Consider the following 27,607-nt stretch of genomic DNA (forward strand, 5'->3'; position numbering starts at 1 on the left):
ATTGTAGTGCATGTTTTTACAAGCTTTTATTTAGTGTCACCTGTCCCGTTGTCTTGCAAGTTAAATTTGACCAACTTCCAGTAGTCAGATTGACTTGAAATTTGGAATACTCATGTAAATCGCGTGACAATACAATAATCTGGTAGTGACATCCTGCTATTCCGGCCAGGATCGTCTCCGCAGGACGGAACACTTTAACGGTTAATGGCATCGACTTTTTTTTTATTTTTGACAAAAGGAAAAATGCATGTCCAATATTTTCTATTAATCTAATCAACGGGCATTTTATATATGTTTTAGGACACTACGGAGCTTATTGTAGTAATAAGGTTGTTGAAATGGACATTTCGTCACAGATATTTAAAGGGTCCAAAGTGGTGGAGGGGAGTTCAGTTTTATATTGGACCATCTTTACTGTATAGTCGTCAAGGTTAAAAATAGTCACCTGCCGCAGCGGAGCGTGTTAAGATATGACATATCCTACCGGCCCTAGAACATAAAACACAGCTAGCTATGCACATAAATATCTGATAAGACTCTATTTCTAGGGCCGATAGGATGTGCGTGCGCTTTATTGTGTCAGATACTGTTGCTGGTGACTGTACATAAACTTAAACACGCTCTATTCCCTTAGCAATAAAGTTGCGTTTACAATGTCGGGCACTTCGACCACTTCGATAGAACCGGCACTACTTCCAAACAATTATCAAAGTTTAAAAATAAAAGACATACATCTATCATATATTTGAGATTATCATAGTTTTATGTACACGTGTACTTATATACTTTTTTTTATCATTACGTAAAATAGTCGTCTACACAATTTAAAAAACGATCATTCATGATCTTATAATTTAGCACATTTATTTAATTTATTTTAATAAAGGATTCGATCGATTGTGACAAAGAGAACGGGTACTCATTGAAAACGAAACCTGCATGCCCATTTGAATACATATTCAGAGATCGGAACGTTTGCAACTGAATATCGGGCGGACCATATAACAGAAGCAAATACTTAATTAAAACATGGATTTTGCAGGTGGTAGCACCTTGTGCAAGGTCCGCCCGGATTGCTACCACCATCTTGCTCGCTAATCCTGCCGTGAAGCAGCAGTGCTTGCACAGTTGTTTCGGCGTGGAGAGTAAGACAGCCGGTGAAATTACTGGCACTTGAGGTATCCCATCTTAGGCCTCTAGGTTGGCAGCGCATCTGCAATACCCCTGGTGTTGCAGATGTTTATGGGCGGTGGTGATCTCTTACATCCGGAGACCCACTTGCTCGTTTGCCATCCAGACGAATAAAAAAAATTTTTTTATTAACAATTCTTCGAATATACTTAAGTGTAATAGGGTCAATCAACTTTTGTGTTGTTATTCTGTTCCGTGACTCAAGAGACATCAGTGACACACTTTCTTAGAAAAATGTTTGCATTGTATACTTTTAGCACGCTTAGATGAGCCAACTTTTAGTGGATTTGTACCCCATGAAATAATTTTAATAAGTAACCCAGGGGACGTTACCATGGCCACAAGTTATACTAAAAAGTTGATTGGCCCAAGTAAAATAAAAACAATATCTATTGTAGCCTCTCAGCATATTGATCATGTCGGGATCTACATATGCGTCCGAGTTGAGAAACTTCGATAGCGCGATGCAAGACGTTGTAGTTTCTATATTTGCTCACTAGATGGCACTAGGAGTCGCTACACATCACTTAAATAAAGCGTTATTAGTAATAACGCTACCCGACTGTTTGCTGAGACGACTTCAGAGCGGAGACCCGTCATCTTTGGCATTCATCGATAAAACATGGTATTGAAAATAACCAACAAAATATTCAATACCTAATTATTAAAACCTTCAACGTTATTTATAAACTTTTGGACTACCATGCTATTAAATCGCGTAGACAATATCTATATCTATTAATCTATCATTATAATAATTTAATACAAATATAAATCATACGACAAACGTAAGCCTTTTCTATTTCTAATACAAAATAGTTTTACCACTGCACTCAGAGACTACAATTAAATGTAACACCCGAAGGGTGAATCTTCTTTTTTTTTAAGAGTGCGCCGAGCTTCTACCGGATTTATTGCAATTATTTAATCCCATGTGGCAGTGAGCGGGGCACATTGCTCGTAGGACTGAAGGGTCAGAAGGTTCTGGAATGGCGTCTGAGGACCGGGAGACGAGCTGTCGGTAGGCCTCCAACAAGATGGAGCGACGACCTGGTTAAGATTGCGGGAACGCGGTGGATGCGGAAGGCACAAGACCGGTCTAAGTAGAGAGCAGTGGACGTCTTTCAGCTGACATGATGATGATTTAATCCCTTGCTGTATCAATAGTAAATCTTTAATTTTGAACCTCATAATGTAATCAACTTTTTCCTGTTTATTATTGTGTCGTTATCGAAGAGACAACAGTGACAGTTTCTTAAAAAAAAAAACTATTATAATATAAAATATGCTCCTAATGTGGTTAGGAGATAGTCCATAAAATAATGGGCTATTAACTATGACAAAATACTACGCTTTATGAAAACACATAGAAACTCATAGTTTTGAAGAGTTGTCCAGGGGACGTAACCATGACAACGAAGTACAAGAAAAAGTTGATTGACCCAAGTAAATCTGTTAAAAAAGTTTGGACTCGGCAGGTACGTTATAGATTATTGCATATTCTTACTTACAGTGTTTAATCTAGAGATCCAGAGTAAGCAAAAAACATTTCTGTCCAACACTTCGGAGTCAATTAATTATAGTTCACATCTCCAAGTACAGCAGTCACAAATAAGTATCTCACAGCGCTCACCATCGATAAAAAGTTTCGTAATTGTTAAAATGACGCGTAATATAACATGTCTTAACTTTAAAATGTGTTAGTATAATATTTATCACTACATTAGTAATACACTTCGCGATACTGTCCATAAAACTTTCAACACCCTTAGCACCACTGGATTTCTGGTTAACCACCATATGGTGGTTTGCCTGCGAACAAAATAAATATTAAGTTTATGGATGGCCCCTTATATAGATTGTAGAAAAAAAAAAGAATGACAGACTTACAAACTTTTACATTTATAATACATATTTTGCGGGATATCGTCCGTATTTTAAATTTGCTCATGTGCGCAAAAGAGGTGGTAGACTCTGGCCAGCGAAAGCTGTCCACACGAAACCGAGGCAAATTAAAAAAACATGAGGCTGACACTTGCTGTACACTGATTAAACGATGTTCATACTTCGAAATTATTTAAATTTTCCAGATGCATGAAAATTCATGTAGTAATGTGTGAAAGTTTATGATGCACTTTAGGAGTCCCTTGGTTAATTTTTTGATCTTTGTCAGTGCTTTATTTACGTACAGTCCAGACGCATCAATTTTTAGATCATTTTGATCAGATTGGCATTGAATATATCTTCTAACATTTTAATTCTAACATAATCTAATATTTTGCATTTTGAGGATGGTAGAAGGTTAAATTAAACAAAAAATATTTTATTTGTTTCTATAAGTATCAAAATCATTTAAGCCGGGCTAGAATGGCAATGTCAATTTTGACAATCTCAAAAATGATACCAAATTTCGTAAAAAAATGCGTGGACAGCTTTCGCTGGCCAGAGTCTAAGCTATAGTGCGAGGCGATGATGGTGATGACTCACAGCGTGCGGGCGGGGCGGGGGCGCCGAGCTAGTCGCGCTCGGCGCCGCCCCCGCGGCCAGGTCCACAGCGAGGACGGCCGCGGGGGCGGCGCGTCCTCAGCTGCGCCGGTGCCGGCCGCCGCGGCGGCGCCTCTCGCGACGTACCTGCACAAACATACGTTTTCATTTCTCATGTATTTATGTTAGATCTAGATGACATAAAATGTTTTTTTTCTTAAGTGCAACTCGAGGGCGGCAGAATCGCTTAGCTTATCCTGGCACAGTCTTATGTGAGTTACAAGGGTCAATCAACTTATTCTTGTTTGTTATTCTGTCCCGTTGTCCAAGATACAACAGTGTCAGAGTTTCTTAAAAAACCGTGGGCTTGTAACTGGGCATATATAAACTCATGGTTTTAAAAAGTTGTCCAGGAGACGTAACCATTGCTACGACGTACAAGAAAATTGATCGACCCACATGTTGACAGTACGGTGTGGAAGTAACTGGGCTTAAAGAAACTCATGGTTTTAAAAAGTTGTCCAGGGGACGTAACCGCGGCAACGACATACAAAAAAGTTGACCGACCCCGCATGTGTGTAACGTACATTAGCACTCACCGAGCCGGCCTCGCCCTCCGCCCAGCGCTCGTAGGCACGTTCCCGCTTGAGCCACTCCTGATACTTGTACCACCACTCCTCCCATTTAACGTAATCGCCCAGCGTCAGACCTAAGGGACATACACTCAGTTAATATACACTGTGTTTTAAAAATACATCGAGTTCGGAATAACGATATAGGAACCTCAGGAGATGATAAACGATTCGAACGAAGTCACTGAAAGATATTGGAGAATAAAAATAGTTCTGGGCATATATGGGTTAAAACACTCATGTGATCCATTTATGAAACTCCGTTTCGCCTCGTTTCATAAAACCACACACCACTCGTGTTTTAAGGACCCTTATTATGTAACAGTTGCATAAACTACTATTCTATCGGCTTTTCCCGATTCCGCATCGATTATTCGTAAATAGATAAATTTTACTCTACTCTGGTCGCCCACTGCTGGGCCCAGTGACTCACCTCGCAGATACCCTCGCTTCTTGTAGTAGTCGTATCTCACTCGCACGTCGTCCCACGAGGGCAGGCCGCCGGGCGCCACAGCCAGCAGCTCCTCGGGGTAGCTGCCCACTGGTGCCGGGTCCAAGCCTCTGTAACAAACGTACGTTAAAAAACCCATACAGCCTTATTAATAAAACATCTAATTCGAATTTAATCCGAACTTACACTTGGACTAGTCTCCTTGACTAAATAAGTATAAGTCAGTTTTAAAATTTGTATTAATAAACATGGACTAGCGAGGTATTAGTTAAACATTTATTAAACCTAGACTATGACGTAAACAATGGCACTCAGCGTGAAAAAAATAAAAAAAATGAATCATTGAATGAACGAGGAATGAACCATAGAAAAAAAAGAAAATGTCTTTAATCTGTGTATGAACCCACATCCAAAGTAGAAAGCAACCAAATATAACATGCGGCCGAGCATGGCGCTGTTTTGTAGTGTTATCTCGCTCACTCTTGTTATAGTCACAATGGTGTAAGTGTATGGTAATTAGTTCTGACGCTGCCACCAGAAATGTATATTTGCATTGTCACATAGATTGTCAGCCTTTGAAAACAGCAGGGCTACTACGAAACTCGAAACTCGGAAGTTCGCGTCGTGCGGTCACTCTGACACTTATACTATTTAATACGAGAGCGAGAGGGACGGCACGACACGAACTTCGATTTTCGAGTTTCGTAGTAGCCCTACAGTCACTTCAACATCATTGTTTGTTATTACGGGAATAATACTGAATGAAACTGAAACTGTTGAATAAAGATCGCATGTTAAGTAAATACACGTTAAAAATAATTTAGTAAAAACGAAGATATCACGGCCCCAGACTCTTATGGCAGTTAAGACTTTGATATGAGGCGGTATGTGACCACCTCTCGCATCACCTGCTAACTCATTTTTCACCATATCAACTATGAAATTGGCAGTATCAGTACTAAATCGGTATTTAGTTTTAAATTCGTGTTCTTCAGAAAGAACTAGAAAGGATTTTTGCGGACTTTGTAAAATTTTACATGCCTAACCACCTCCTGTTCTAATTCCTGGAGTTCTTCAAGCTCTTGCACGACATGCAAATCTTCGGCATATAATCCATGCTATACTATGCTATATGCATGCAAAAATAGTAGTTAGGTAAATAAATTTACTACAACGAATTTCAAATAAATCCACAGGCAAACCACAACCATCAACGTCAAACAGAAAAGTTAGGTTACTCCAATATTACTCCATTGTTAAACTAGGCATCACCAAGGATTAAGTTTTAGTCCAAGACAAGCCTGGATTAGCTTACTCTTTCCTTACTTCTGTTTATTAATACTGACTTTTACTAATCTCAAGTTCAACCTCGAATTAAAGTTAAACCTACTCTACTCCACTTTATAATAAGGCTGATAGGGTTTAGGATTGGGTTTTATTTTTACTTTACTGTAACTAAGGGACCCCATACATCCCTGTATTCTTTTTATTATTATTTTTTGTATTTTTTTTTCTTTAATTGTATAATATAGTTTTTAAGTATTTTATTTGTAATTATATTTTTATGAAAAAATGACTTTCTGCCAAGTTTCTTGCGGCGCATTCTTCTTGGCAATGATGGTCTTTCCGAAAGCGCTGGTAGTTTAAAAAAATGACGTGTAAAAGTGCCCATTGCGGCCTATTTACTGAATAAATCATTTGAATTTTGACTTTATTGTTTTATTTTACACAATCCAAATGAGGGTTCTGTAATACGGTAGTCGACGCTAGTAAAGGCTGATCAGAATTATAAAAATCCTCGCCACATTGCGGAAAACCAATAGAACTAATTTCTTGCACTGGTAACACTAAATTCAAATGTCATCTGTCTATTGCTGTCAAAGTTAACGTTGTTTGCGCGTGGTATTTTGTGTTTTTGTGCGTTAAAATGCCGAAGATTACCAATAGCCTTGGAAGGAAAATAATTCACAATGTATAAAAGTATTTGTCATAGAAAATGTCTGAGGGATTAGAAAATATTCCTTTAAATAACATCACCGACACTGTTGTCAATATGACTGGTAGGTATTGTATAGTAAGTGTCAGGTTTTTTCTATTCCTGATCCTGGTCAGCGTTTATAGGTACGGTATTTGACTATTTTGTATATGTTTTATAAATTAAAACTTCACAATGAATGTTATCGAATAGAGAAACATTTTTAAATATACTGTTTGCGATAGTCAGCCCTGTGTATCTTACGCACACATTGACGCGTGTACAGACGTTGTCGTGCTTATGTAGATTCAAGAACGGGTATTTTGTATGTCGTGACCGCTTAGTTAGATATACATATTCATTTTTCACTTCTCATGCTCGTAAAGTTCGTGTTTATGTTGGATCTAGGCGACATAAAATGACATTTTATGCACTAGTATAGTGCATAAAGTAAAATCTTCGTCTAAGACCAAGGCAATCAGGTGTAAACAGCCACAAGCAAAGAAGTTTCTACATATTTTTAAAAATAATTTTTAATTTACATAAAACTAAAAATCAATCAAATCAATTAAAATAGATCAATAAAACTAAAAATTTATAATACCTATAACAGTAATGCGTAAACAATAAAAGGTACATAGTATGTGAACAATTTTATTGTTTCCACTGTTGCTATTTAATTTACTCGCCATCGAAGTGAAAAGCAGAGTGTAAAACTATGAGCATTAAACCCATTTTCCCCTCGACGTGTCTATCCACCCTCGCCGTACCAGCTCGGGTGGCTAAACGAACGTCTTGGGTAAAATGGCTCGTTTTATGCTCTTGTTGTACAATCTACTATTCTATATTCAGATACGTTCTCCTTCCCGTGTAAAGTGATCTTCATTGTGTACTCACGGGTAGGGCTCCGGCGTGGTCTCGGGCGCCGCCTCGCCGCGCTCTATGCGCACGTGCAGCGCGCTGTCGCGACGCGTGATCCGCATGTTCTCCAAACGAGCGCTGCGGTCCGCCGACCACTGCGCCATCTTGCCGAAACGCTCCGACAGCGTCAGTCTGCAACAAACGGTAATTATTAAATTCAAATCGTTTATTTTATTTATTCAAGCCATAAATTGTGTGTCTAAGGTACATGCTGATGTTAAAGCAATACAGATAGTATCAATACAATTTTACCAAGTGGGTATAGCTAAATACATTTCACTCAATAACTATAGGGACATAACTCGATAACAGACTTTTATTTATATTTATTCAGTAAATAGGCCGCAATGGGCACTTTTACACGTCATGTTATTAAACTACCAGCGCTTTCGGAAAGACCATCATTGCCAAGAAGAATGCGCCGCAAAAAACTTGGCAGAAAGTTATTTGTTTCAAAAAATCAACTTTTTAGTGCAGCTTGTTGCCATGGTAACGTCTCCTCGCTGGTTTTTTTTAAAGTATGATCTTACAGGGTACAAACACACTAAACTACTTGTGACAGTTTCAAGGCAATCGCTTCATGGCTCATCTAAGCAAGTGGATCCCTGATCTAATATTTTAAAGATTCTAACCACTCGCTCAGAATACCGTTTGCTAGTGGATCTTACGCGGTATAACACTCCTACTGCCGCGGCTGGCCGCTGCTGGCGTCGGAATCGCTGCCACTGTCATTGAGAGAGGTAGCTGTGAAGCCGCTCACCCTTGATGTAATAACAGTTGTAACCGCTCTTTCGACCATACCATTCGCTAGTGGATTATACGGGGTATACTCTTGCCGCTGCTGGCGTGGGAGTCGCTGCCACTGTCATTGAGAGAGGTATGAGAGAGGCTTGATGTAAGGGCATTTAAAAAAAAGTGTACCCTTTTCTTTCAAAATGAATTGAATTTTTTCATACAAAATTTTCTGAATCAGTTTTGTGAAGCCTATACTGAGTGTATGAAAAAAGCGTCACAAAACTGACATTAATTGTTTGTATTATTTAATTTGTAAATATTTATGTTTATGTTATATATAATTTAATTTGTAAATCTTAATAAAATATAGATTTTTAGTATTAGATTAGATTCTGAGTAGGAAAAACCATACTTTTTCCAAAATTGAAAAGAAAAGGTAAACTTTTGTGTGAAAATGCCCGTAATTACAGTTGTAACCGCTCTCTCGACCACACCATTCGCTAGTGGATTGTACGGGGTCTACTCTTACCGCTGCGGCTGGTCGCTGCTGGCGTCCGACTCGCTGTCGCTGTCGCTGTCATTGAGCGCGGCGGCGATGGCGGCGGGCGACACGCCGCGCCGGCGTCGCTCGCCCTCGCGCTTTATATGGTGGGCGGGGATCGGCGCGCCCGCTGCCGCTGCCGCCGCCGCCGGACGATTCACCGCCATCTGTGTGCGTTGCCATTCAAGGACCTGTCAGATAATACCAATAATATAGTATTGAAGCTAGTGCCCAAATATAGTAGATTGTATAACAAGAGCATAAATCAAGCCATTTTACCCGAGACGTTCATATAGCCACCCGACAGCGGCTGATACGGCGAGCGAGGGTGGACAGACACGTCGAGGGGAAAATGGGTTTTTTAATGCTAGAGTTTTACACTCTGCTTTTCACTTCGATTGCGAGGAGATGAAATAGCAACAGTGGAAACGATTTTTCACTTACTAAGTGCCTTTCATTTTTCATACATTGCTATATACTTCTAAATTTTTAGTTTTATTGATTTATTTTGATTGATTTGATTTGAAGCAAGCCGAACGCGATCCGCCAGTACAATGTAAGTTTCGACCCGGCCGAAAGGTTCAGCAGTTTTTTTGGCCGAAACCGAACTTACGACCGAATCATCATTGCCAAGCCGAAACTCAGCGAAACCAAAACTTGGCTCGGCTACAAATTTTGTATGGTATTCAATACAACTTTCATAGCTGACCTTCTCTTCCCTGGTCCGCTTGCTGGCTTCACGCGCCTTCAGCAGTTCCCTCGTGGGCTGCACGGCGCGGGCCGACGACTGAGGGGGCCTCTTAGCCCTGTTAGGGGACGGCACGCCGGGGCCCGGCCTGGAATTAAAAAATTGTTAAAAACAAGCAAAACTGGTAAATGAACTTAAAACAATTACTTTATGATAGCTGTCTACCTATGCAACAAATGTGTATTCATGCAGCTTCTCCACTTACGCGCTGTAAGACCCCTCCGGAGCTCTGTACGGAACCCCTGGTGCGCGAGCTCGACTCGCATTTGGCCGGTTTTTTATAAATCCTTGCTAAACGAAGTGTACGTGTACTAGTAGCAAAGGGTTATAATCTATCTTAAAATGTCAGCAACAGAACAAGTAATTTGTACAGGCAGTGCCACCGGAGCTGAAGCCACGCACACTTTTTTTTTTATTCGACTGGATGGCAAACGAGCAAGTGGGTCTCCTGGTGGTAAGAGATCACCACCGCCCATAAACATCTGCAACACCAGGGGTATTGCAGATGCGTTGCCAACCTAGAGGCCTAAGATGGGATACCTCAAGTGCCAGTAATTCACCGGCTGTCTTAATCTCCACGCCGAAACACAACAGTGCAAGCACTGCCGCTTCACGGCAGGATTAGCGAGCAAGATGGTGGTAGCAATCCGGGCGGACCTTCCACAAGGTCCTACCACCTGCAAACATGAAGATGTCGTGTAATGACAGCCGGATTTTGACATTTACTCATTCATTTCATTCATTCTCCTTTTGTGCAATCAGTTCTTTTTGTAGCTGTGTGTAATCATTCACTTCAACTCTCTTGGCACTAGCTATACTCATAGGCGGTTGTGGTCATTTTCCATCGCATGACTGACTTTCTCGGGTCACAATGTTTGTGACCAAACTCCTTGGAAACGGCTTGACCGTTTTTTTTTTATATAACATGTGACTTCCATAATAAAATATATTTTAAGGACTGAAAGCATAGGCCCTTATGAACGTAAATTAGTAATTCTAGTAAAGAAAAAACATTTTTTTTCCATAAAATTAATTCGGCACGCAATGTATCGGTAGCAAAGCTAAAAAAATTAATAACTCTCCATTAGTAAAGGTAATTGTTATATTTTTTCGATAAAACGGTTCTCAATAGTTAAAGCTATCGTTAGTTATAATGTATGTTCTTAACTTTTTATGGATGTCACACGTTGTATTTGGTAGGTCTGCGAATACGATGTAAACTATTTTTTATACTTCTACGCAGACGGAGTCGCGGGCAACAGCTAGTAAACAAAACAGTAAAACTCACGGCGGCTTCGCTCCCTTTGGTCCTGGCGGCGGCCCCTTCTTGTTCTTAGCGGAGCACACGGAGCAAGACTCGTCCGAGCAGCTGCTCACTGAAGAACCCGAGCCCGAGGACTACAACAAAAAAATAATCATAACGCCTGATTATTTAACGAAAAGATCAAAAAAATAAGTATTCGTTAAAAAGTGTTTGACGACCGGATGACCAAGTGGTTAGAGAACCTGATTACGAAGCTTGAGCCGGCCGGGGCAGATATTTGTGTGAATAACAATGTTTGTTCTCGGGTCTTGGATGTTTAATATGTATTTAAGTATTTAAGTATGTATTTTATTTTGTTCCCTAGTATCCATAGTACAAGCTTTGCTTAGTTTGGGACTAGGTCAATTGTTGTCAAGTGTCAAATAAATAAATGATATTTATTTCATTTATTTATTTAATTTTTTATACAAGCGTTTTTCGCTTACTGTACTTGCATTGTCATCTTCCATTCCAAACCACATTTCCGGGCCAAATTTCGAACTTTTCCATATTATTGTTTTTAATTGTAGTTTTAATGAATTTTTAATTAATAGTAATACTAGAATAAAAAATATGGAAGAGGTATTTGATATTTCAATCTTTGCCCAAAGCAATGAATTATTGTTGTGTTTAGTGAAAAATTTTAGTTAATAAAAGTTTGTAAAAAATGTGTTACCTTTCTAGGGTCGGGCGGCGAGGGCGGGCGCGCCATTGGCGGGGCGGGAGCGGGGGGGGCGGCGCGGGGGCGGGGCGCGGGCGCGGCGCCTCGCGCGGCCCGCGGGCGGCGGCGACCGCGGCCGCGGGGAGCGCCGCCGTCCGCCCAGCGGGAGCGGGCTGCGTCTGGAACACAATACAATGAGGGCTATCGTTTTTTGTCTCACTAGATGGCGCACTGTTGCGTGAGGTGTTTAAGTATGGTTTTGAAGGTCTGTTATTACGGGCGTAAAAACAAAGTTTAGATTAAAATCATATTTAATACACCTTAAAACCGTACCATATAAATATCGAGCATGCCACAGTGTTGCATAGTCCCCGTTTTGTTCGGAAAAAAAAATGAGGACAAAGGTTTCCGAAAGACAAAACTGTCTCAAAACACAGACATTCATTGCCCTGGAACGCATATTTGCAATAATTAATTTCAGATATTGCAAAATATTAACAAAATTATTTTAATTATAAATAAACCCGCGTAGCTCACCCAAAAACTATGAGATTTGACATTTCGGAGACCTCACGCTACACTAGCGCCTCTAGTGGTAGGAAAAAATATGATTTTTCCTATTCAGAATCAAGAGCGCGATCGATTCTGATAGTTTAAAAAAATGACCCTAAATAATGTCAGTTTTGTGGGGGCCATTTTTTTTAACGATCGGAATCGATTGTGCTCTTCATTCTGTTTAGGAAAAACCATATTTTTTCCTAAATGTAATGCAACTTGCAAGACTTTTCTTGCAAGTCTACGCCGCAGGACAGACTATACGAAATTCGAAAATCTAAGTTCGTAACATACCGTCTCTCTCACTCTCGTATTTAAATAATATTAGCTTCAGCGGGACGGTATGATACGATACGAAGTTCGAATTTTGCATCGTCGTCGTCGGTCGTGGGTTCAAACCCCGGCTCGCACCTCTGAGTTTTTCCAAATTCATGTGCGAAATTACATTTGAAATTCACCACGAGCTTTGCGGTGAAGGAAAACATCGTGAGGAAAGCTGCCCAAACCTGCGAAGCAATCCAATGGTGCGTGTGAAGTTCCCAATGCGCTCTGGGCCCGCGTGGGAACTATGGCCCAAGCCCTCTTCTTCTGAGAGGTGTGCCCAGCAGTAGGACGTATATAGGCTGGGATGATGAGTATATGGCCTGGTGTGGTTACCTGGGCGACCGTCGGGGGCTGCGGCGGGGCGACCTTGCGCGTGAGTCGCGACGCGGCAGCGGCGAGCGAGAGCGGCGGATGGGCGAGCGCGAGCGCCGCGAGAGCGGCAACGGCGATCTGGAAACCATAGTCAAAAGAAATTGTAACTTTCTCTGTGTACCTGTTTTTCTGTATCGCTTACTATTTCTGGTGTACAATAATAGTAGATTATTGTCGTGGCCTGGAAGTAGGCAATTGCTGGCTGAGTATGAGTATTAAACGGACGAGCTTGCGAGCAGCCGAGACTAATATAAAGCTTTTCTCAAAAATGGTGAATAATTCTGAAATAGAATAAACTTTTTCTCAAAATATATTATAAAATTTAATTTTATTCCAATAAATTTCTTATTTCCTGCCTTTTTTCATTAAAAGTAAACTGCAGGTGTATTTTCCACCGAAAACACCACAAGCTATTTCAGACCCAATAGAAAAAGTCCGGAGTTCCAACAAAATATCTAATACCGGCCATTAGACTTGGCTGTATACGACTTGTGCCAACATTTCCATGGCCTTTTTAACTTAAAAAAAAAAATGTGACTGATTGCAGGCGCGCTAATTCATTATTGTCGAGCTAGCGCGCCTGCAATCTTTTTAACTTTTTAATTTTTCGCTGACCATAAACTATGCACTTCACCTTCTGATATGTAAAGAATAATGTCAAACTTTTATGGACATTTTTGAGAAAAGAGTATTTGTATTGTATTGTATTGGCATCATCATCAGCCATCCCAGTCTATACAGGGTGGCTCATTTAGATCGGTCAGTATGGGAAAGTCTGAAACTATAAGACATACGAACATCTGTTCTTAGGAACCATGTCATCGATTTTAGTAACAAGAAAAACTGCATTCATACATTTTAAAAAAACTTGTTCTCATTACGGGAATAATACCCGGACGTTTGCAATTTCCGGATAAAAACTATCCCATGTCCTTCCCCAGGACTCAAAACTATCTGTGTACCGAATTTCATCTAAATCCGGTCAGCAGTTTAGAAGTGATGAAGTACCAAACAAACAAACAAACAGACTTACAAACTTTAGCATTTATAATATCAGAGAGATGACCTACACTATCAATATGCAAATAGAAGTGAAGTAGTTTTTGAAAATACAAACTGAAATATAGATGCACAGAAAAAACAGAAAAATAAGACCATCACTGGGAATCGAACCCAGGTCCTCGGTAATCCGTACCGCGTGCTATACCGCTACACCACTGATGGTCAACGGTACCGACACGAATTTCCCCTATGCACCTCATATCTCAGCTTGTTTGTTTCTTACTTAGTCACTTAAGCAGTGACGCTAGCGACATCTATGCCGTAGCCCTCATCGAGAAACTTTTTTCGGCACTCCATTGGAACTAACCGCTCACCCGGACAAGAGATATCGTTACTAAGGAGGATTGCAAAAAACCAATCTTAATTTGATTGCTTACAAAAAGATTCCAAAAACCAATCTTAAAGTAGTTTTTTTTTTAAAACGACCTGGTTCGATTCCCGTACTGAGAACAAGTTTTTTTTTTAATGTCTGAATGCAGTTTTTCTTGTTACTAAAATCGATGACATGACATGGTTCCTAAGAACAGATCTTCGTATTTCTTGTAGTTTTACAGCCTTATTCATAAAAAATCCTTAATTGAGGTTTGATCGGTCTGTTACTTAGCAGACTGATTAAGCTTGTTAGACGGTTGTCAAGAAGTATGATTCATAAACGCTTGCTAGCAGTCTGCTAGTAGTTGAGTTGCTGACAGACGGATTAGACGCGTTATGTTGGCCATCTTGACAAATCAAAGACAAAAAATTGACAGCAATAATGACAGCAAATTAGCAGGAAAAAAATATAAAAAGCGAGATGTTTGTTTTCCCGCCATTTCCGATCAGCATGTTTATGTTGTACCTAAGTGCAAAAAGCCGTAATTATGTTAATCATCCTAATTTTTTTTTTCATATTTATTGTTAGTAAAGTAGTAAAGTAGAAGTAATAAATACCTAATTTAGAGGATTTTTAAATACAAATTCCTGAAAATATTTTTTCCTGTTTTTTTTTTTAAATCTTTGCGTAACCCTCCCTTCACTAAAATATCTTCGGTATGGTTTTTTGCTCTTGTCAAAGTCAGCTGTTCAAACTTGTGGCGGCCATTTTGTGACTTAGCAGGGAGATAGGAAGGTCTACGGTCCTCCAACTTTAGCAGAGCCTTGATCGACTGATTAGCGCTAACAGACACTTATGAATCATGTTTTTTAGCATCGGGCCTTCAAGGAGCCTTCAAGGAGGCTCTAACTTTTTATGAATAAGGCTGTTAGACTTTCCCATACTGACCGATCTAAACGTCAACGATCATACCAACCGACAGCTAGAGCACGCCCTCAGTAGCTTTTCCTTTCCACTGACGATGAGAAGGATAGTGATATATACCTAGAGCGGCGTGCGAGAGCGATGGGAGAGCGAGACCGCCGCGGGGAGGGGGACCGCGACCCGTCCAAGTACAATTGCTTGTAGCCAGTGTGGCGCCATCTGCAACAATATATTTGTTTATCTACAATATCAAGAGTTGGAGAAAATTAAAAAACATCGATTTTTCTTCAATTTACCATACATTTTAACATCCTAACCTAAGTCCTGACTTTTTTTAACATACATAGTTTTAAAGAGCGAACCGAAAGTGTTTGTGATTTTGAAAATTATTCCAATAAATTTAAGGTTCACATTTCATTTAAATATCCTGAGATTTTTAGCTCAAATAAACTCAATTGCTTATGCAAATATTTCAAACGTACTTTTATGGTCCCATAGCCAAAATGGCAAAAACAGAACCCTTTAAGTTTCGCCATGTCTGTCTGTCTGTCTCTCCGTCCGCGGCTTTGCTGAGGGACTATCAATGCTAGAAAGCTGTAATTTTGCACGAATATAAGATATGTGAACACGACAAAATGGTATAGAAAAAAAAAGAGCTTGTTTTTTTTTTTTAATTTCCGAATTATTAGTCCATCCATCCATCCCAGCCTATATACGTCCCACTGCTGGGCACAGGCCTCCTCTCAGAACAAGAGGGCTTGGGCCATAGTTCCCACGCGGGCCCAGTGCGGATTGGGAACTTCACACGCATCATTTAATTGCTTCGCAGATTTGTGTAGGCTTCCTTACGATGTTTTCCTTCACCGCAAAGCTCGTGGTGAATTTCAAATGTAATTCCGCACATGAATTTCGAAAACTCAGAGGTGCGAGCCGGGGTTTGAACCTACGACCCTCTGCTTGAAAGGCTATAGGTCAAACCACTAGGCCACCACGGCTTTTTAATAGTTTAAGAATTAATAGTAGTTTAAGAGTAAATAGCGGCCTAAGGTATAAATTATACCTAAACTTGGAATATTCCGTACAAAATACAAAATCCTTAGAAAAATATTACTTCACTTTTTCGTAATGGCTACGGAACCCTATTTCGGGCGTGTCAGACACGCTCTTGGCCGTTTTTTTTTTTTTATTTAATTGGCAAAAGAAAAGGTACGCGCTCAATGTTTTCTGATATTATAATTTAATACTTGACTTTTAAGATAAAAAAAAGTTGTCGAGTTTCTTGCCAGATTCTTCTCAACAGAGGTTTTTCCGAACCGGTGGTTGATTTAAATATTATTTTTCACTTCTCATGCTTTTAAAATGTTGCTTTAGTCTCTGCATATCGAGACTCCACATTAATCTCTAGGGATTAAAGTAATTTTTTAAAATTTACTTTGGAAACCCCTAAACAGCCAAACACGGTGTTTGTGAATGGAGGCCGATTATCGCCATTTTTAGTGATAGTGTATAGACAATTTTTATGGCGTGGAAATAACCTCAATGACAACTGTGCAAGAATATTCAAAAAACACGATTTTATTTCGTGAAACACAATTAATGATTACGAATATCAATCTATTCAATTATATTAAAGATGAATTCATTTCATTATGCATAGTCCAATTATTTTTAAAATAGTCTTCAATTTTGAATCTGTTGGCTAAATATGCAAGCATTTAAAGCGACACTTGAAAAAAATTAAAAGAAAAGAAAAAAGAGCGAAACAATTTTTTTGCTACCTATTTGAATTTTGAACAGATGTCCGTCCATTAGTCGTATTGAGCGTACGTTTTTAAAAAGTAATCTGTAATTTTGAACAGAACGTCGTCAAAGTGAAAAGTAGAGTGTTTAACGCGAGACTAAACAACCATAATGACACGCGAGGGTGGCTAGCATTTCGTGTCATTATGGCTTGTTTTAGTCCCTTGTTGAACAATCTACTATTATTAGATAAGATGAAGTTCAAGTGCTGCAAAGTCATATTGCCTGGTAGGCATTTTGATTCTCAGTCAACATAAGCTTTAGGCTAAATTCCACGTAGACGTTTTGATTTTTAGGCAGTATGATCAAAAAGTTTTTTTTTTATATTTATATTTTTTTTCACTTCATTGTCCATATCAGAAATAAACATTTTAAACGTATATTGTCCAGTAGTTTAATAAATGAAAACAAACCTGTTGGGATCCTTCTCCTCGACCTGCAGGAGTTTTCTATCCCAGCTGCCGGGTGACGCTTGGCGCGCACGTTTCATCACGTTGTCTATCTCCTTGCGGCGGCCGGCCGGGTTTGACGGGTCTGCGGACAGAGCTCGGCGTGCCGGGTTAACGCATTCACTGCTTTGAACTAGAGATGGGTACATCAGGATCTGAAGATACAAGAGTCGGATCCTCTAGCCCAGGGATTCCCAACCTTATATATACCAGAGGTTCCCAAACTTATTTCGTCTAAAGCCCACTTTGAAAATCAGTTAATTTGTAGCGCCCCCCATTTTTAGGGTTCCGTAGCCAAAATGGCAAAAACGGAACCCTTATAGTTTCGCCATGTATGTCTGTCTGTCTGTCCGTCCGCGGCTTTGCTCAGGGCCTCAGGGACTATTAATGCTTGAAAGCTGTAATTTTGCACGAATATGTATATGTAAACTATGCCGACAAAATGGTAATTTAAGAAATTAAAAAAAATTTTTTAGAGTACCTCTCATAGGCGTAAAGTGGGGGTGTTTTTTTTTTCTCATCCAACCTTGTACTGTGGGGTATCATTGGATAGGTATTTTAAAACCATTAGGAGGTTGCTACAACGATTTTTCGATTCAGTGATTTTTTTGCAAAATATTCAACTTAAGTGCAAATTTTCATTAAAATCGAGCGTCCCCCCTCTAAAATCTAAACATGTGGGTAGAAAAATTTGAAAAAAATCATGATGGTAGTAAGTATATCAAACATACAAGGAAAACTATAACGGTTAAGTTTTCTTGAGAATTATTACTAGTTTAAGAGTAAATAGCAGCCTAAGGTATAAAAAATACCTAAACTTGGAATATTCCGTACAAAATACAAAATCCTTAGAAAAATATTACTTAATTTTTTCGTAATGGCTACGGAACCCTATTTCGGGCGTGTCAGACACGCTCTTGGTCGGTTTTTTCACCTTAAAAACCTCTAACATATTAGTCTCGCCTAATGAAGGCACAAAGGTGAACATTTTTTCTGGGCCCCTGGGACGTTATCGCCCACTTTGAGAAAGAACGTGACGTTATGTAAAAATACTACGAAATGTTGAATCGAAATAAGCAAATTAAACAAACAATACAAGTATAATGAGTGTGTTTAATTTTACAAGCTTTTATTTAGTTTCACCTGTACCATTGTCTGTCTGTCTGTAATCAAATTTTGCAAGTTAAATTCGATGGATTGACTTGAAATTTGGTATACTTATGTAAATTGCGTGACAATACAATAATCTGGTCGTGACATTCTGGTTAGTCCGGCCAGGATCATCTCCACAGGATGCAACTCTTCAATGGTTAATGGTATCGACTTGAAATTTGGTATGGAAATGTAGTTTGGGTGACAATACAAATACAGTCAGCAAAAAAAAAGTTGTCCTAAAAACCTCGCATCTTACCATCCCACTGACGCTTATATTTTTTTAATACGAGTGAGAGGGTACGACACGAAGTTCGATTTTCCAATACGGTATTTGACAACTCCTGATTTTGCCATATCTTAATATTATTATGGAAATATAGACATACAGATAGTGTTTAGCGAAGAGAAAATTTAAATCGGTTGAAAATTGGATTTAAAGTGATTTTTTAGAAAAAAATCTATATACCTGTCTCTTTCTCAAACGCTTTTCTCTATGCAGCAAGTATGGCGGTACTGGCGTGTGACGTCACATGCCAGTATGTCTTTCTCTGTCTAATCTTGAATTTCAAACCTTTATAACTTTGTTATTTGTAAAGGTAGCTTAAAAATTGTTTTTCTATTCGATAACAGGCATTGTGTAGTTTTAATTTATAAAACATATACAAAATAGTCAAATACCGTATTACGTAGTAGCCCGCCTTGATGGAAATAAAACTCACCAGTTATCCTAGAGTGCTGCGGATTCCGGTCCATGTGCAGCCGGTTCTTGGATGCGGTCTCGGCCGCGCGGGAGACCGAGCCGTTGCGGCGGCCCGACATCCTGGGGGGAGAAGGTAAGGTCAAACGGGATGACGTCACAATGCTGAAGATCATAGAGTCTAAGGCAGCGTTTCTTAACCTGTGGTCCACGAGTATGTGTATGGGGGTCCGCCGTCTTATCTATAGGCATTTGAATTAATAAAAATTGACCTAAATTTATTCCTGTTTTTTTATAAAGGGGGTTCTTGAAATCATGCTTGTTTGTCTAGGGGTATTTTAAAGTCAAAAGTTCTTCAAGTATTGTAAACATTTTTTGTTGTTGTGTGTAAATATCTATTTAGGTACAGTCACCAGCACCAATATCTGACACAACAAGCGTGCATAAATATCTGATATGACTCTATTTCTAGGGCCAGAGGGACGTGTCAGATATTTTTGCACGCTCCGCTGTGGCAGATATTAATGCTGGTAACTGTACACAGGTTGCCCTGTTCGCTTATTTGTTTATATAGACATTTGGGTCAAATCTTGAAAGCTAAATTTGACCCACTTCCAGTGGTACGATTGACTTGAAATTTGTCATATTTATGTAAATCTGGTGACAATGACAATACAATAATCTGGTAGTGAAATCCTGGTAGACCGGCAACAGTTGATGGCATCGAATTGAAATTTGGTACGGAAATGTAGCTTAGATGACAATGCAAGTACAGTCAGAAAAAAAGCATGTATTGAAAATGAAAATTTTAACAAAAACTTATTTAATGAGATATCTCTGACAAGCAACTACCTACCATTTAATTTAAACTTTTCAACATCAACAATGGTTATGTCTATCTGTCATTCATTTAAGTGTAAATATATGTTCATGCCATGCATTCAGTAGCAGCGGGCAACATGTTGCCACAATGCTTCTGGTTTTTAAATATTTCTACGAAAGCAAAGTGTTGCTAGCTGTGGAAGTTATTCAAGATCCACGTATGAACTTGTACCTAATAAAGTGTAAAAATATATGCCATAACTTCCAAAGTAATAATATTATCTAACTAAATAATAAAGCTTGGAAAATACAGTGGTCTTGGTGCCGAATAAAATGTTGTACCTTTCGGCGTTAAGACCCTTGGTCCATGTGACCCTGGCGCTCTGTCTCTTCAAAGATTTATCAAAGAGACTCAGATACCACAGGAGACCGAAGAGCTGGCAGTTTCCTTGCTCAACGCATCACTCTAACGATCCAGCAGGGAAAAGCTGCCAGCATCTTTGGTACCATGCCGCAGGGTCCATTTTTAGATTTATTATAGTTTTACTTAGCTTATTTTATTTTAATGTAGTTTTTGTTTTTTACACCTTTTATACTATTCTATAAGTATGCTGTTTAATAATAAAGCTTGGGTCTTGAAAAGTTAATAATTATTTGAAGCAAAAGAAATATTAACAAAAAAGTAGTTAAAAAGCTTTTACTACACTACTACATTAACTACAGAGATATAGCTAATGACTTTATGCTGATAATTTAATAACACTGAAACTTATGTTATGACCATCAACTAAGTTCCAAGGGGGTTGGAGGCCCTTTATCCATGAGACCCTGAGTTGCAGCCCTAATGGTGATTTTCCACCAGCGAGGCGAGACGAGAATTGAAATTTGTATGTATTCTCGCGCGCCCGCCGCGAGCCGCTGCGGGCCGCCGCGGGCTCCGCCATACAAATTTCAATATGGTATTTGACAACTCTTGATTTTGCCATATCTTAATATTATTATGAAAATATAGATAAATAAAGATATACCTGTCTCTTTCTCTAACGCTTTTCTCTATGCAGCAAGTATGGCGGTACTGGCATGTGATGTCACATGCCAGTATGTCTTTCTCTGTCTAATCTTGAATTTTAAACCTTTATAACTTTGTTATTTGTAAAAGTAGCTTAAAAATTGTTTTTTTATTCGATAACAGGCATTGTGTGGTTTTAATTTATAAAACATATAGAAAATAGTCAAATACCATATTCTTGTCTCGCCTCGCCGGTGGAAAATCACCTTAAAAGCCCTCATATAGATCCGGCCTTGCATAGTAAGAACCCTTAATTTGACAAAATTAAAAAAAGTTCATGATTCAAACCTCGATGTTACCTTAGTCCAAAAAATTCTAAATTAAAAAAAAAAATACAAAAAGATAGTCTCGTATCATGTTTATTGTGGTGTACACTGCCAAATTAAGGATTAAATCAATAAACTTAATTTGCTCCCCAAAGCAGTGAAGTTCTAGCCCAGGGTTCCTCAAAGTGGGGTACGTGAACCCCTAGGGGTTCGCTATTCGACAGTAGGGGGTTTGCAATAAGGTTTATGTGATGGTGGCTGCAAGACTGGCAAGATGATTAAGATTGGTTTTTGGAGTATTTTTTATTTCAACTCCAAATTTGTTACTTATTCGTTTGTTATTTGTTTCAGTTTGTATTTTCATTGGCAAGACGATTCTTAGATTCTTACCTATATTTGCTACCTTTCATTGAAATAAATAATATAAATTATATTATCATGATGATTGAAATAAAAATAAACTTAGTTTCACCAACAGCCAGTTTTATTACTTTCTTTTTGGGGGAGGTAGGGGTTCGCTGTTGTCTAGAAACTTTAACAGGAATATGTGGAGCCATAAGTTTGAGAAACCCTGTTCTAGCCCCTCAGGTTGAGTAAAGCTGTATTAGACTCAGGGTTCGAGGATATATATCATGATATATATCCAATATATCAAATGATTTTTTATGATATATATCAATACAAAAATTGGTTCAAAATTTGATATTATTAAGAAAATTTTGGCAAGTTTTTAATATATTTCTACTTCCCAAATGTAGATGGTGTTGGAGTAGTTAATTTATTTTACAAATAATAATATGGCTTTCATACAAAATGGATATATATCAAACTTTCAAAACTGTCAAAAAAACTGTCAAAACTGTCACAGTGAAAACATCTATGTCGCGCGCTTCTCCGCATTTTAATACGAAATATCGTGTAAAAGTGATTAGTTTGAAAGAATAACGTGTTAATCGCTACAAAAGTTCGGCACGGGTCACAATTAAATAATAAAATCGACGCAAAGTGCTATAAAGTAGACTAAATCATCAAAAATCGATAGCAATAATTTTGGTGTTGTGGGTAGTCTAGACTGAGGTTGTCAGTTCAAGTTTGTTCGTTCGTCAGTTGTCAAAAAAAAAAAAAAAAAGAATACCAGAGGTTGCCAGCAGAAATAAAAAACTACTATTGGTAGAAAAAATAAAATAAGAAACAACTACGTCTCTGATAAATAATAATGGAAGAACAAATGAAATTGCTATGGTCTAATATAAAGGAAGAGATGGAAAAACAAAACAACAAACAAATGCAAATCTTAACCGAAACTATTACTAAAACTTTAGATGAACACTTGGTACCCTTTCGGCTAGAAAATGAAGCTTTAAAAAAAGAGGTTGAGACATTGCGTTCTAAAATAAATTATCTAGAATTAGAAGGAAGAAAAAACAATATAATCTTACATGGGGTGGAAGAAAGGGAGACTAACAACTCAGAACTGACAAATATGGTGCTTGGACTGCTCAATAGGACCAATAATAAAGCGCAGAATGAAACCCATGAATGGGACAAATGGGAAATTAGCAAATTATATAGAGTTGGAAAAAAGACTGTCAATAAAATAAGACCTATTAAGATTACTCTGACTCTTACATGGCGCAGAAACGAAATTCTCAAAAACAAGAAGAACTTCCCAAAAGGAACATACATTACGGAGGATTTGCCCAAGGAAGAGGTTGAAATAAGAAAGTCACTGATTCCAGCACTAAAAGAAGCTTCTGGAAAGTACGCAATCATAAGGAATGGTACACTCATTATAAAGGACAAGTTGGAGAAGGAAAAAAGGAAAAGAATTCCGTCTTCACCACCATCTACGCCCCCTAGCAACTTCAGCACAGCTCACAAAATGGACAGTGCAGCCAAACCTGCTAAACTGCCTAGAAGCAACCCATTTGAATCCATGAGGAACAGAGCACACTCACAAACAGAAGATATGTCATCAAAAAACTAAAAAATGGCAGAAAACAAAGAACAAAACCTAATACAAAAACAACAACTAAAAATAATAAAACAACTAATTACACAATCCCCAATCCGGCTGGTCCCCGTGGGGAGAACGACCACAACCCTCCATCTAACAATAAAGAAGAAATGAAGGAATTGAAAAATGGACATCAACTAAAAATATGCACATACAATGTAAGATCATTATCAACAAGAGAAAGACTACTGGAGCTAAACAATGCAATAGAAAACATAGACTGGGATATTATAGGACTCGCAGAAGTCAGAAAAATGGGTCACAATATCGAGGAACATGAAAACTTTATCCTGTGCTATATAGGGGAAACAGCAGGCCTACACGGGGTGGGTTTCATGATAAAGAAGGCTTTCAAAAATAACATTGTAAACTTCACAGGAATATCTGAACGAGTAGCAATTTTAAAACTCAAATTCGGAAACATGCCATTAACCATAATCCAAACCTACGCACCCACTGAGAACTCTAGTGAGGAGGAAATCGTTAAATTTTACAACGATCTAAAGACAGCACATGAGCTATCAGATAAAAAAATTCTTGTTGTAGGTGATTTTAATGCGAAGATCGGTCATCCCAAAACGGAAGAAAACCTAGTGATGGGCAAGTACGGTTATGGTAAACGTAACAAAAGAGGAGAAAAACTTATAGACTACGCACTAGAATACAAACTTTCTATAATGAATACCTTTTTCAAAAAAAGAGCAGAGAGGAAATGGACTTGGATGTCACCAGACAAGAACACCAGAAACGAAATCGACTTTATACTAAGTAATGACCCGAAAAGGATAACAAACTATGAAGTCCTGAACAAAGTGATGTTTTCCTCCGACCACAGGCCACTGAGAGCAACACTTAACCTAAACCAAATTGTCAAAAGCAGAAAGAGTTTCAACACAATACCTAAAACACCAAAAAATAATGAGGAGGTCCAAAACTACCTTGGACACTTGAAAACCAGTTTGGAAACAAATACATTACAATTAAGTGTTCAGGATTACTATAACCATATAGAAAAGTCCATAATTTACAGTCTTAAAAAATCTAACGAGGTACATCATAAAAAAGAGAACAAAATCTTTAGCGAGCACACAATGCAACTAATTAAACAACGTACAGATCTAATGTTTGCAGATAATAAAAGTAAGGAAGAGAAGAAGAATCTAAGTAACCTATTCAAAGAAACAAGAAAATCTATAAGGAAAGATTACAGTATGCATAGACAGGAAGTAATTACAAGGAATTTGACGAAATTCAGAAGCGCAAAAAGGGCATTGAAGGAACTAAATCTAAGTAAAAAGTGGATACAAAAACTCGAAAATAATAAAAAAGAAACAAAATCAAGACAAGATGTAATAGCTCACGCAACAAATTTTTATAAAGAGCTATACAGAAGACACGATCCAGAGGATACGGTGGAAGAGTCAGATATACCTAACGCTAACGCTAACAAAACGGTTGAGCCAATCGAAGAGATAGAAGTATACGAACACATAAGGAAACTAAAAGCAGAAAAAAGCCCAGGCCCAGACAGCCTGACCAATGAAGCCCTAAAGCTAGGCGCACCAGTCTTACTCCACCATCTTACACAACTATTCAATATGATAATAGACTCAGAGACAGTACCTAACCAATGGTGTACATCCGACATCATCCTGCTGTATAAAAAAGGGAATCCATTGGACATAGGTAACTACAGGCCAATTAGCTTACTGGCAAGTACCTATAAACTCTTCTCTTCAATTATACTAACAAGAATATCTAAAGCGATTGACGAATCACAGCCACAAGAACAAGCTGGTTTCCGGGCTGGTTTTAGCACAACAGATCACATACATACACTGGAACAAGTAATCGAAAAATACAAGGAGTTCAATAGAAACATATATGTGGGCTTTATTGATTACAGTAAAGCATTTGACAGCTTAAGCCATAGTGCAATCTGGGACGCGCTTAAGAAGACTGGGGTTGACCAAAAGTACATAAACATCATAAAAAGTATATACGCAAATAGCACCAGCAGAGTCAGACTAGAGTCAAGAGGGGATCAAGTAAGAGTAGAGCGTGGGGTCCGACAAGGAGACCCTCTGTCGCCGAAGATCTTTATTGCTGTCTTGGAATGCATATTTAAGAAGCTACAATGGAAGAAGAAGGGCATAAGACTAGACGGCAATTATCTCAATCATCTCAGATTCGCAGACGACATAGCAGTCATTGCAGAATCTGCCAAGGAACTTAAAGAGATGATAAGACAGCTGGACGAAGCCAGCAGAGAAGTGGGGTTGCACATGAACGCCAGTAAAACTAAGATAATGACAAACAGCCATCAAGTCCCAATTACCATCAGAGGCAATACTATAGACTATGTGGATCACTACATCTACCTAGGTAAGCAGCTATCATTCAAAAACACAAACACAGAGGAAGAAGTAGAAAGACGAACTAACATAACTTGGAAAAAATTCTGGTCACTTAAGGAAATACTTAAAGGAAGCTACAACATGAATCTGAAAAAAGCGGTGATGGATTCTTGCCTCTTACCGAGTCTTCTTTACGGATGTCAAACATGGTCCCTCACTGATAAAATTAAACAAAAGATTAGAACTACGCAAAGGGCCATGGAAAGAAGCATGCTGAAAATAAACAGGAGACAAAAAATTAGAAGCAAAGACATACGAGACAAATCCAAAATACAAGATGCACTCACTCAAACTCTAAAACTTAAATGGCGGTGGGCGGGACACTTAGCTCGATACAAGGACAAAAGGTGGACAATACTCACAACTAAATGGAAGGGTCCCATTGGAAAAAGAAGAGTTGGCAGACCCTATAAAAGATGGACAGATGACATAGTGGAGTCAGCCGGACGAGACTGGCTGAAAAAAGCGGAAGATAGGGAGACTTGGAACAAGCTGGAGGAGGCCTACACCCAGAGAGGGGTCCAAATCTACGGAAACTAGTACTAACACAAATAAATAAACTAAGGAATTACTAACAATACTAACAACTTGCTAATTATAATTATAAAGGAAAATAAGTAGAGAAACTCCTGTAAGTATTTGGAAAATAAAAGGCTTTATTATTATTATTATTATTATTATTATATGTCATAAATATCCAATATTTGATATTTACAATAAATATCGGATATTACAACCATGATAGACTATTAACCTTTCTTGTGCCGTAAAAGGAACTGGCATTTTGAGTTTCAAGTAATAACAAATCTTACTTATAACCAGTAAATAGTAATAAAAAGACAGCCATAAATTTTCCATAGATTTCTGCCTTTGCATTCATGAAGTTAAGTAAAAGTCAACCCTGAGAAGAGATACTGAATGGAAAGTTTAGTCATAGTTTTTTAGATGAAATATATATGTATTTATAATTTAGTTACCAAACCTTTACATACCTATATGTAACTGTATCTTACTATATGTACTATGCAGTCTGTGGACTGTGGTAGAAGTCATAGGTGTGGTGATTTCTGATGAAGATGGTAAATGAACTGAGAAAATGGCCACATTTTACTTACAAAAAGTTATTCGAAATCCCGACTATATGACGAAGCAATGTGTACCTAAGATACTTAGCCGACTTTCCGCTAACATACAAGTGACCAACAATTACTTATTACGCCCTAATTATGAGAAAAATCTAAATATACTTTCACAAGATGGCGGTCAAATGTATTGATCCGTCCCCGGTGAATTGAAGGCTTACCTGGACGTCTCCGATCGCGACCCGGGAGGAGCGAGGGCTCCGAACGCGCGCGACGCGAGGGGCGAAGCCCGGCCACGCTTCGGTCGGCAGCCGACGGCGCTGCAACACAACCGACATACTTATCAGGCGGCGCGCGATGGTAACGAACGCGATTGCCTCGCGAAAAAAGGCAATTACGCGGCCCGAAAAAGCCCACGCGAGGCAAACATGCAGCCTCCGGGCGCCCGCGGCGAGGCCTCGCGATACAGGCCGTACGCGATGCAGAATCACCTCCATATTCCTCTGTTTGCTTCCATTCCTTCTCACCAAGCTGCTGGACATCAAACATAATAAATCCACCTTAATTAATCACAATACAAAGTTACGAACCAGTAGTATAAAAACACCAAAACTTTTCACTGAAGTTCAAATGATATCCTG

General features: G+C 38.7%; 1 pseudogene; it reads right to left on the minus strand.

Moving 5' to 3' along the window:
* Positions 1-1,263: 1,263 nt before the first annotated feature.
* LOC141442993 (uncharacterized) lies at positions 1,264-27,607 on the minus strand (annotated as a pseudogene).

The sequence above is a fragment of the Choristoneura fumiferana genome, chromosome 26 (assembly GCF_025370935.1).
Source record: "Choristoneura fumiferana chromosome 26, NRCan_CFum_1, whole genome shotgun sequence".
NCBI lineage: Eukaryota > Metazoa > Arthropoda > Insecta > Lepidoptera > Tortricidae > Choristoneura > Choristoneura fumiferana.